This window comes from Kogia breviceps, chromosome 16 (assembly GCF_026419965.1).
Source record: "Kogia breviceps isolate mKogBre1 chromosome 16, mKogBre1 haplotype 1, whole genome shotgun sequence".
In the NCBI taxonomy this organism is placed as follows: Eukaryota; Metazoa; Chordata; class Mammalia; order Artiodactyla; family Physeteridae; genus Kogia; species Kogia breviceps.
In genome coordinates, this window is record NC_081325.1 from 28,869,087 (window position 1) to 28,881,441 (window position 12,355).

Below are 12,355 nucleotides of genomic sequence, written 5' to 3' on the forward strand. Positions count from 1 at the left end.
AGAAGGTAAGAAACCATAAAGATCAGATCAGAAATAAATGAAAAAGAAATGAAAGAAACAATAGCAAAGATCAATAAAACTAAAAGCTGGTTCTTTGAGTATATAAACAAAATTGACAAACCATTAGCCAGACTCTTCAAGAAGAAAAGGGAGAAGACTCAAACAAAATTAGAAATGAAAAATGAGAAGTAACAACTGACAGTGCAGAAATAAAAGGGGTCATGAGAGATTACTACAAGCAACCATATGCCAATAAAATGGACAATGTAGAAGAAACATACAAATTCCTAGGAGAGCACAACCTTCTGAAATTGAACTAGGAAGACATAGAAAATATAAACAGAGATATAACAAGCACTGAAATTGAGACTGTGATTAAAAATCTTTCAACAAACAAAAGTCCAGGACCAGATGGCTTCACAGGCGAATTCTAACAAACATTTAGAGAAGAGCTAACACCTGTCCATCTCAAACTCTTCCAAAATATAGCAGAGGGAGGAACACACCAAAACTCATCTATGAGGCCACCATCACCAAAATGAGACAAAGGTGTCACAAAGAAAGAAAACTACAGGCCAAGATGTCTCATGAACATAAATGCAAAACTTCTCAACAAATTACTAGCAAACAGAATCCAACAGCACATTTAAAGGATCATACAGCATGATCAAGTGGAATTTAATCTCAGGAATGCAAAGATCCTTCAATATATGCACATCAATCAATGTGATCAACCATATTAACAAACTGAAGGAGAAAAACCATATGATCATTTCAAAAGATGCAGAGAAAGCTTTGACAAAATTCAACACCCATTTATGGTAAAAACTCTCCAGAAAGCAGGCATAGAGGGAACTTACTTCAATATAATAAAGGCCATATATGAGAACCCACAGCCAACATTGTACTCAGTGGTGAAAAACTGAAACTATTTCCACTAAGATTAGGAGCAAGACAAGGTTGCCCACTCTCACCACTATTTTTCAACATTGTTTTGGGAGTTTTAGCCACAGAAATCAGAGAAGAAAAATAAATAAAAGAAATCCAAATCAGAAAAGAAGTAAAGCTGTCCCCATTTGCAAATTATATGATACTACACATAGAGAATCCTAAAGATGCTACCAGAAAACTACTAGAGCTAAACAATGACTTTGGTAAAGTAGCAGGATACAGAATTCATGCAGAGAAATCTCTTGAATTCCTATACACTAATGATGAAAACCCTGAAAGAGAAATTAAGGAAATGCTTTCATTTATCTTTGCAACAAAAAAGAGAAATTACCTAGGAATAAACCAACCAAAGGAGACAAAAGACCTGTATGCAGAAAACTATAAGACACTGATGAAAGAAGTTAAAGATGATACCAAGAGATGGAGAAATATACCATATTCTTGGATTGGAAGAACCAATATTGTGAAAATGATTCTACTACCCAAAGTAATCTACAGATTCAATGCAACTTCTATCAAACTACCAGTGACATTTTTCACAGAACTAGAACAAAAAATTTCACAATTTGTATGGAAACACAAAAGACCCCGAACAGCTGAAGCAATCTTGAGAAAGAAAACCAGAGCTGGTGGAATCAGTTTCCTGGACTTCAGACTATACTGCAAAGCTACAATAATCAAGACACTATGGTACTGGCACAAAAACAGAAATATAGATCAATGTAACAGGATAGAAAGCCCAGAGATAAACCCTCACACATTATGGTTACTTTATTTTTGGTAAAGGCATCAAGAATATACAATGGAGAAAAGACAGCCTTTGCAATAAGTGGTGCTGGGAAAACTGGACAGCTACATGTAAAAGAATGAAATTAGAACAGTCCTTAACACCATACAGAATAATAAACTCAAAATGGATTAAATACCTAAATGTAAGTTCACACACTATAAAACTCTTAGAGGAAAAAATAGGCAGAACACTCTATGATATAAATTACGGCAAGGTCCTTTATTACCTACCTCCTAGAGAAATGAAAATAAAAGCCAAAATAAACAAGTTGACCTAATGAAACTTAAAAGCTTTTGTACAGCAAAGGAAACCATAAACAAGATGAAAAGACTATCCTCAGAAAAGGAGAAAATATTTGCAAATGAAGCAGGTGGCAAAGGATTAACTTCCAAAATTTACAAACAGCTCATGCAACTCAATATCAAAAAAACAAACAACCCAATCCAAAAATGGGCAGAAAACCTGATAGACATTTCTCAAAAGAAGATATACAGATTGCAAGCAAACACATGAAAGAATGCTCAACATCACTAATCATTAGAGAAATGCAAATCAAAAGTACAATGAGGTATCATTTTACACTGGTCAGAATGGCCATCATCAAAATCTACAAACAAAAATGCTGGAGAGGGTGTGGAGAAAAGGGAACCCTCTTGCACTGTTGGTGGAAATGTAAATTGATACAGCCACTATGGGAATAGTATGGAGGTTCCTCAAAAAACTAAAAATAGAACTACCATATGACCCAGCAATCCCACTACTGGACATATACTCTGAGAAAACCATAATTCAGAAGGAGTCATGTACACAATGTTCATTGTAGCTCTATTTACATAGCCAGGACATGGAAGCAACCTAAATGTGCATTGGCAGATGAATGGATAAAGATGTGGCACATATATACAATGGAATATTACTCGACCATAAAAATAAATGAAATTGAGTTTTTTGTATTGAGGCAGATGGACCTAGAGTCTGTCATACAGATTGAAGTATGTCAGAAAGAGAAAAACAAATACCACATACTAACGTATATATGGAACCAAAAATTAAAAAGTAAATGGCTTTGAAGAACCTAGGGGCAGGACAGAAATAAGGATGCAGACATAGAGAATGTACTTGAGGACATGGGTAGGGGGAAGGGTAAGCTGGGATGAAGTGAGAGAGTGCCATGGACTTATAAATACTACCTAATATAAAAATAGATAGCTAGTGGGAAGCAGCTGCAAAGCACAGGGAGATCAGCTCGGTGCTTTTTGACCTCCTAGAGGGGTTAAATAGGGAGGGTGGGAGGGAGATGCAAGAGGGAACAGATATGGGGATATAAGTATATGTATAGCTGATTCACTTTGTTATAAAGTAGAAACTAACACACCATTTTAAATCAATTATACTCCAATAAGGATGTCTAAAAAAAATAAATAAAATAGTCTTTTCTTGGATTTTACCCTTATTTATTCTGAGGTGTGTGAGACTTTCAAAGTAAAGTATTCTCTTGTTTATGATACATCTAGCTCAATTTCAAAATCTTTGACAATGGCTAAATGTAGTTGCATAAGTAATATATAGTGCATTAACCTTCACAGTAAATGTTCTTGTTTTGTGGGTTTAGTCATAATAGGCTTTTTCAAACATTGACTATCTGCTGAATAATTGTTTTCCTTCAGAGTCATTTAAACATACGTTTTTGTTTCCACTTTTGTTTAAATAAAAGAATGGTCACCATGAAATATATTAACCCCTTCTCCCACTCTATTTTTGTTTAGTCTTTTGGAACTTTTTTAGCAATAATATAACCAGTCTTAAAGTTCTTCTCAAAATGGGTCAAGTAATTCAATTTATCTTAATAATAATATTTTTTGAGGTAAAAACTTGCTCTCCACACCCCACTCCCAAATCTGATCTTACCACTCTGTTGAATGACTTTACTAAAACTTCAGAATTGGCTTATATTATACTCAGTGAGGCAAATTTTTATTTAAAAGGTGCATTAAATAATTCTCTTCTTCACACATATCTTAAAGTATTCGTGGTATTGATGATCCATCTCCCTTTTATGTATTTTTTTCATTAGTCTCCCCAGACAAATTAATATTAGACTTTCTGTCTTTTGAAACTCCCTGTCCCACAAGTTTTCAGTAAAATTTTCACTGATTGCTTTATTAATCTGTATTCTGCTGGTACCAAAGACCAAATTTCAACTCCATGTAGGTAAAACAACGGGGCACTTAATTAGCTCAGATAACTTGGAAATCCAAGAAATATACCTGTGCTCAGGCACAGTTAGACCTTTTTGTTCAAAGAATGTTGTGATATTTCACCTTAGGTTCTGCTTTTTGGCTTCACTGCTCTGGTTGTTTCTTACAATGTAGAGGATTTCTTGTGGCATCAACAAATATCTCTGACCAGACCAGCAAGAGACCAAAGCACATCTTTATCTATAAACTTTAATAGATAAACATAATATAATAATAAGATAGGTTCCTCTGACAACAGTTTTATATTAAATATTGAATTAAATTTTATTTTAAAAATCCTACATTTAGTTTGTTTACATAGACCTTGAAGAAAAATCAGTTTAATCGATTTTTCAGAGGGGAGTTCCTTGGTCAGAAGAAAAACTTCCTCTTATTTTCTTCTTTTTCTTAGTATTTTTCAATAGTCATCAATTTGAAAAACGAGCAGTTAACAATTTGACAACTCTATAGAGTGATTATGCTCACTAAAATACTCCCTCATATGCAGGTAAGTGTGTATAAATGGCCTGTTTTATACTAGCAGAAAACAGAAAATATGTAACACAGCTAAATTCTCTCTATCTCTTACATTCACCATTTTTCCCTGAAGCCTTATTGATGTTGTGTAGAACTAGTGATATGCTGTTATTTCATTTTCTCTTCCTTCCTTTCTTTCTTATTCCCATTTTGAAGAAAAGCAGGAGAACATGGATCACCATTTCTGAATCCATATAGCCTTAAGTAATTCCAACCTCAGATATTATCAGTAATAATAATACAAATAGCTTAAGGAAGTCATGGATAGAGGGTTGTTTCAGAGTTTATGAAATGAGACAACTTTATTTGAAATAAAAATTTTATTTTGCAATTGATATCAAAATGGAGCAGCAATTAGAAACTACCAAGATATAAAATCAGAGACAGAACACCAGACTCTCTCTATACCATCACATATCTTCATAGTAGCATTAAAATAGGTATTTTCTAGTTTCAAATCCATTTATAGAATGAGAAAATTTATTTCAGAAAATATTTAAGGATTATTCATTATGTGCCATGTACTGTTTACAGTGTTAAATAATGATGAAAAAGTTGAAATGTACCCTTCACAATCACTCAGAATGAACAAGCAAAGGGAAAAAATGTATAATAATTATAAATTAAAAATTATATATCAGACAAGATTCCAGACTCAATTCTAGATAGACTTTATGAAAGGGATCATGTGATATTTGGGCAACTTGAAGGATAAATATGATTTTCCATGATATAAGAGCAAAATTATTATTCCTAAACCTTTGGTGATAAAACTACTTTAAAAAAAAAAAAAAAAACTTCCAAAAGTTATCAATCAAAAATATATCACTTTCGTATGTCATTTTGTGATGAGGTGACTTTGACCATACTGAGATGTGATGACAGTTTATTCTCCAGCGTGGCATTCCTGGGGTACAATCTCTTCTTCATCCTTCAAAAAGAAAAGATGCTTAGCATGGACATACAACTGTTTTTTGTGTATGTGTGTTTAACACTAAAAATTTATTTATTTTCCAGACTTCTGTGATGGTAATATAGCCTTAGAATGATAGTATCACTCACAAGTGAAAGGTAGGGAGTCTCCTTTTCAATCCCATATAAGCTTACATTTTATGTTTCATATGATGTTTGGCACTATATGCGTGCAATTTAAATAATAATAATAAAAGAGACCCATGTACTAGCCACTTAAGGTAAAAAATAAAATTTGCCATAACCTTAGAAACCTCATTGCTCACACCTTTTTCACTCTGTCCCTTGCTTATAGAAAACCTCTTCTATTACATTTGTGATAATTATTCCCTTTACTTCATACATTTATCTCTCATGTGCACTTAGACATAACATGGTTTAGTTATGCTTATATATTTTTGTGACTCTTATCCTCTACTTGAAGTCATGTTTTTGAGATACATTGATATGAATGCAAGTATTTGTATTAACATTTTTGCCTGTGTAATTAATACTGTATGTTTTGGTGACAACACATTTATATTTTCTATTCTGTTATTGATGGTCATTGGGCCATATCCAGCTTGGGGTTATTATGAAAAATGTTATGAATAATCTGCTGCACATCACTTGGTGCATAGATATGGGAATTTCTCTAGGGTATATACTTAGAGTAAAAATGTTAGGTGTAGGGTATGTGCATGCTTAAATTTACTAGGTAAAACCAAACTATTTTGTAAAACACATAAAAATATCTACTCTAAGCAGCGATATATGAGAACTGTCACTTGTGCATGGTTATACATTCACAACCTGGATATTTTGTATTACTCTTCCTGGTTCAATTGATTTCTTCCTTTATTCCCTGTATTCCTATAAACAGGGACTTAAATCTAATTATGTTATTAAATTCAGGTAAACAATTTTTGGTGGGAATACCACAGAGATGTTACAATACAATTGATTTTGCAACAGCTCAAACATTGCATAAAGTCAGAATCTCAATGTTCATGACACTAAAGTTTGATCATTTTGTTATGATCATGGCTCAAGTTTTCTCCATTTTAAAGGTACATTTTTGTACTTAGAAAATAATCTCTGAAAGACATATTGAAGCAATATGAATTCCTTTTCGGCAGCTAAGTTTTGGGGGGTTTTATAATCATAATTTTCTAATCCATTCACTCCTTTTATATTTATTAGTGAGCAACCCTTTTTAAATCAAGCAATATAATAACCTCTAAAGAGGCAGGGTAAATGCTTACTTATTTCCTTTTAATTACTGATTTTCTGAATAAAGATGTGATGTCATAGATACCTCAAATTGTGTAAATTAGTCTCTTTTATCAATTTTTGAGCATCATTAAGGACTCATTGATTTATATTTAATATTTTATAATTAATGAGAATCATTGACTACAAATGTGACTGTTGTGAGTACCACAAAGCTCACCTCTGTGTTCCTTGAAAACTCCTTTAGTCTCTGAATTCCTCTTTGTTTTCTGGTATAACATGGTCCTAAGGCTTACTTGGTACGTTCATGACACAGAACTTATCTAAACCATTTATCCTCAAACCTTGGATTTTTTAGTGGAAAATTATACTATGAATGAATATCTGGAAGCTACATCCACCTATTGCTACTGAGATATTTTTACTTTCAAGATTTGTACATAAAAGGTGTTTAGAAAAAAATGTGTACAAATATATAAATTCATAGACAGACAGATAGATAGATGGAGAGATAGATCAAATAATTTAAAATTGAATTGGGTGTGCTTAATTATTTGTAGTCCTTTCACATAAACCAAAATTTGTAAGTATTAATAATATTAATAGATTTTACTTAACGTGTCACCCATCAAAATTCATGAAGTATTTTTAAATTATAATTAATATATTAATAGTAACAGACTATTGACAAACTTTATTTCTTTGTAGTTTTTCCCTTGTAACATACCCCATTACAGATGTACAATAAGATAGTATATCATTCTGAAGTTACTTGAAAATATTTATGTTTTTTCTGTGGGATTAAGTCACCAATTTGAAATCAGGAATCAGTTGTTCACTTCTGTTGTCGGTCACTAAACAGAATCATTCTATTGTCACTCTGCAGAGCATTTAATCTAAAAATTTATAATTACTCAAAATATGATTTTTTATAGACTTGCTGTCTACAAAATTAAAGAGTTCAATCAAGGAGACAGTCTCATTTATTGGCTAAAGTTCTATTATGCTTATGAAATGATTTCTGATTTAATAGAAATATAAATTCAGACCTATTGAGATGTTACTCTTTCTTCAGTAATAGAGGTTTTCAGTCCATAAATACAGGTTCAGCCATCTTTTGTTATGACCAAACAGTCAGATGTGCTTTCCTCAGTGTGGTTGCATTGTGCCAATATATTTCTTTCTTTCTTGTGTACTATCGTTTTTTCATAACAATAGTTTTTAATTCACAGATATATTTAAAACATTATTTTAAAGGTTAAAGTAAATTACAAATAAACTATCATTCTAGGCAAGTGGAACAAAGGAGAGTTGGGGTAGAATCAAATATATAAGTTTATATTTCTTACCACTGGAAAATTTTGAAAGAGTATGGAAAAGCTGAAGATATGGCTGAAAAAACTTCTAACTGATTTTAGATGAAATCATTTCAAAAATTAGGTAATAAAAGTATCTTCTAAAATTCAGACATATACATGTATTCTAAATGTTTTGGAAAATAAGTGAAGAAAGATTGCACGATAAATATGCCAAAAGCAAATAAAGCAAAATGTTACCACTGGCTAAATCTAGGTGGGATGATTTATTTTTATTTTCAAATTCTATTTATATATGTTTTCTTCAATCTTTACAATGCAATTCAGGATCCAATCTTTACAATTAATATATATTACTTTAAAATAATGAACTAATTATGGCAAAGTCACTTTGACAGCTACGTTAAAATCCAAGGGTAAAGAATGACTAAAATGGGCTTCCCTGGTGGCGCAGTGGTTGAGAATCTGCCTGCCGATGCAGGGGACACGGGTTCGTGCCCCGGTCCGGGAAGATCCCACATGCCGCGGAGCGCCTGGGTCCGTGAGCCATGGTCGCTGAGCCTGTGCGTCCGGAGCCTGTGCTCCGCAACGGGAGAGACCACAACAGTGAGAGGTCCACGAATAAAATGACAATGACACTACCTTAATTTCTCAATGGCTACTGCAATATTAATTTAGAAATATTGAATTAGAAATAAAAGACATAGAGTGACCCAGTATGTTTAAAAAGGAGAATTATAAAAAACATAATTCCTTTTTTTCTACCTAATACTTTTAACTGTATCTTGTCTTAAATATATGTTCCAAATACCAATACCAAATCAACTTTTTTTATAACTGCAATGTGATTTCCTTTGAAATGTATCTGACTCTTATCTCTCCTTTTCCTTAATCATAGAGAGAATACATTTACAGCATCATATTTGTTATTTGAATCATAGAACATGAAAGTTTATCACATTTTGTCTCTTATAATCATTTGAAAAATTTCATATGCTGTAAGTCCATTTTCTTTTTGTGTTTTGATATCTTGAAAATATGATTTGGAAAGTTATCTAAAAGAAGAGATATAAAAATTAGGTAGGAGACAGGTTCTACATTGATCTTAGAAACAACTCTTTTTTAGATTATTTGAGAAATACAAAGCATGAGTATTCAATATTTACCGGATGCATTTATTGTTATAGGCAAACAAAATAACATCCCCAAACTAGTCGAATATATGAAAATATATATCATTTCGAACACATGAAAAGAATATTTTTACCATTTATTTTATTATGTGAATAAAATGCTGATAGACCCAGAAAGATATGAAGGGTACCCAAGACTGATTAGATTTTTAAAAACAGTTTCAATTATATTTTACAAAATAAGAAAATTACCCACAATAGACTTTTCATATTTGTTATTTATGAATACAACTTTAGATTTAGCTCATTTTTTCATAATCTTCTGGATAATTTCATCTTTTAGACTACCATCCAACTTAAATATGAATAAGTACTTTATATACTTCTAATAGTCTATGAGCCAAGAGAAGGAGATTTACTGGGTTCCATGTATTTGGGAGATTCCATTCAGGAAACACTGTTCTTTAACTAGAGCAAATCCTCAGTACAAGGACCAAAACTTTCATTAATTTTGCATGGTGAGAAAACAGCCAGTAACTTCATTATGTTTACATAATGAAGCATACAACTCAATCTTAGGTTTTTGTCCTCAAACATGTAGGTTTTTTCTCAGTATTCTTTGAAGTTACATTAATATTCTACCTATGGATATTCTGTTAATTCAATTGAGATCATCTATCTGTCTATCTACCTATCTATCATCTATCTGCCATCTATTCATCATCTTTCTATCTAATCTAATCTGTCCCTTCCTAATCCTTCACCATATTTGATTTTAAATATTTTTTAACGTTATCACACAATCACTGTTACTTCTTCCAACGTTTCCAATTAATCTTATTTTTTCTTAACACTTTTAAATAATTTATACAAAATACAGTTAACCCATTTAAAGTGTTCAAGTCAATATTTTTAAATGTATTCACGAAGTTCTGAAACCATCAACACTATCTAATTTTAGAATATTTTCGTCACCCAAAGGAAACACAGTTCCCCTTAGCAGTTACTTCCTGTTCTATCCTAAGGCCAGCTCATAGGCATCTACTCATATACTTTCTGTTTATATAGATTTGTCAGTTCTGGATGTTTCATATAAATGGAAGAATATAATGTATTATATTTTTGACTGGTTGCCTTCACTTAGCAAAATATTGTCAAAGTTAATCCATGTTGTAGCATGTTTAAGTAATTTATTCCATTTTATAATTGAATAAAATGCTATTGTATGACACTTTATACCATTCATTAGGTTAAAGGCATGTGTTGTTTCTGCTTTTGGTCATTATGAATAATGTTGCTATAAACATTTGTGTGCATTTTTATATTACATAGATTTTTATTTAAAGTATACCTAGAAGTGGAATTACTGGGTCATATCATAACACTATATATAACATTTTGAAGAAGTGTCACACTGTTTTCTAAAGTAATTGTACAATTATACATTCCTCTGACCAATCTACAAGGGTTCCAATTTCTCCATACCCTCAACAATACTTGATATTATCCGTCTTTTTGATAATAGCTACCCTAGTGGGTGTAAAGTGGTATCTTATTGCTGTTTTGATTTGCATTTCCTTAATGTCTGAAGCTGTTCAGCAAATGTCAAGTGCTTACTTGTCCTTTGTTTATTTGTGTACATAACAATTCTGATTATCATTTAAGTGGTACTTTTACTTTTTAAAATATTTAATATTTTTATAATTGAGTTGTAATAGTTCTCTAGAACTATTACATTCTAGATACAGATATTTTATCAGGTAAATATTTTCTTTCATTATGTGGCTTGCCTTTTGATTTTCTTGGTGAGATCCTTTAAAGCATACATGTTTTAATTATGGATAAAGTAAAATTCATATTTTTTCTTTTTATCTTGGCTTTTATTGTCATATCTTATAAAGCTTTTCCTATCCCAAGTTCATGAAGATTTATTCTTGTGTTTTCTCTGAGATTTTTATATTTTCAGCACTTACATTTAGATTGTTGATCCATTTAGAGTTAATTTTTGTTTTATGGTATAAGGAAGAAATACAACTTCATTATTTTGCACTTGGTATCCTGTGGTTTCAGCAATATTTATTGAAAAACACTGGAGGTACCCCCTCCATAGAATGCCTTGGTATCCTTTTCAATTATCAATTTATTATTCATGCAAAGGTTACTTTCTTGACTCTGAATTTCATCCCATTGATCTAAATGTCTACCCTTATGCCAATATATTACTGCAGCTTTGTAATAATTTTTGAAATTAGTAAGTTTGAATGCTCCAATTTTATTCTTTTTCAATATGTTTTTGGATACTTTAAGTATATACATTTTCATGGGTTCAGCAACTAGAATTTTCATAGGGATTTGTGTTAAATATTTAGATCAATTTGGGGAGTATTGTCATAATAACAACACTAAGTCTTCTGATACATGAACTTGGGTTATCTTTCCATGTATTTAGGTCTTCTTTAATTTCTCTCAACAATATTTTGATCATGATGTATAATCCTTTTGATATATTACTGGATTAGGTTTACTAGTGTTTTGTAAAGGGTTCCTGTGTATATATTTATAAGGGATATTATTTTGTGGTTTTAATTTTTTGGGATGTCTTTGCTTGGTTTTACTGTTTGGGTAATACAGACATACCACCTTTTATTGTACTTGCTTTGTTTTGCTTTGAAGATATTGCATTTCTTACAAATTGGAGGTTTATGGCAATGCTGCATAGAATAAGTCTATCATTGCCATTTTGCAAACAGCATTATTTTTTATCACTTGCTTTCATTCTGATGAACACTTTAATAGTCATATCACTTGCTTTTCTCCTGATGAACTCATTTTTATGTCATACCTGCTAACAATGAATGCTCTCAGTTGTTGCCTAAATGGGAATATCTTATTTCCCTTTTATTTTGTAAGATAGTTTTATAGGATATAAGATTTTAGGTGGACAGATATTTTGCCTTTCAGAGCTTTGCATAGGTCATCCCACTGCCTTCTGTTTTCCTCTGTTTCTGCTGAGAAACCAGCTGTAACTGTTATTGAGGTTTCTTGTATGTGACAAATCAGTTTTCTTTTGCTGCTTTCCGGGTTTTCCTTTTATCTTTTGCCTTCAACAGTTCTACTATGATGTGTTTGCTTATGGATATCTTTCTATATATTCTACTTGGAGGTAGTTGAGCTTATTGGATGCATAAATTAAATTGTTTAATTTGT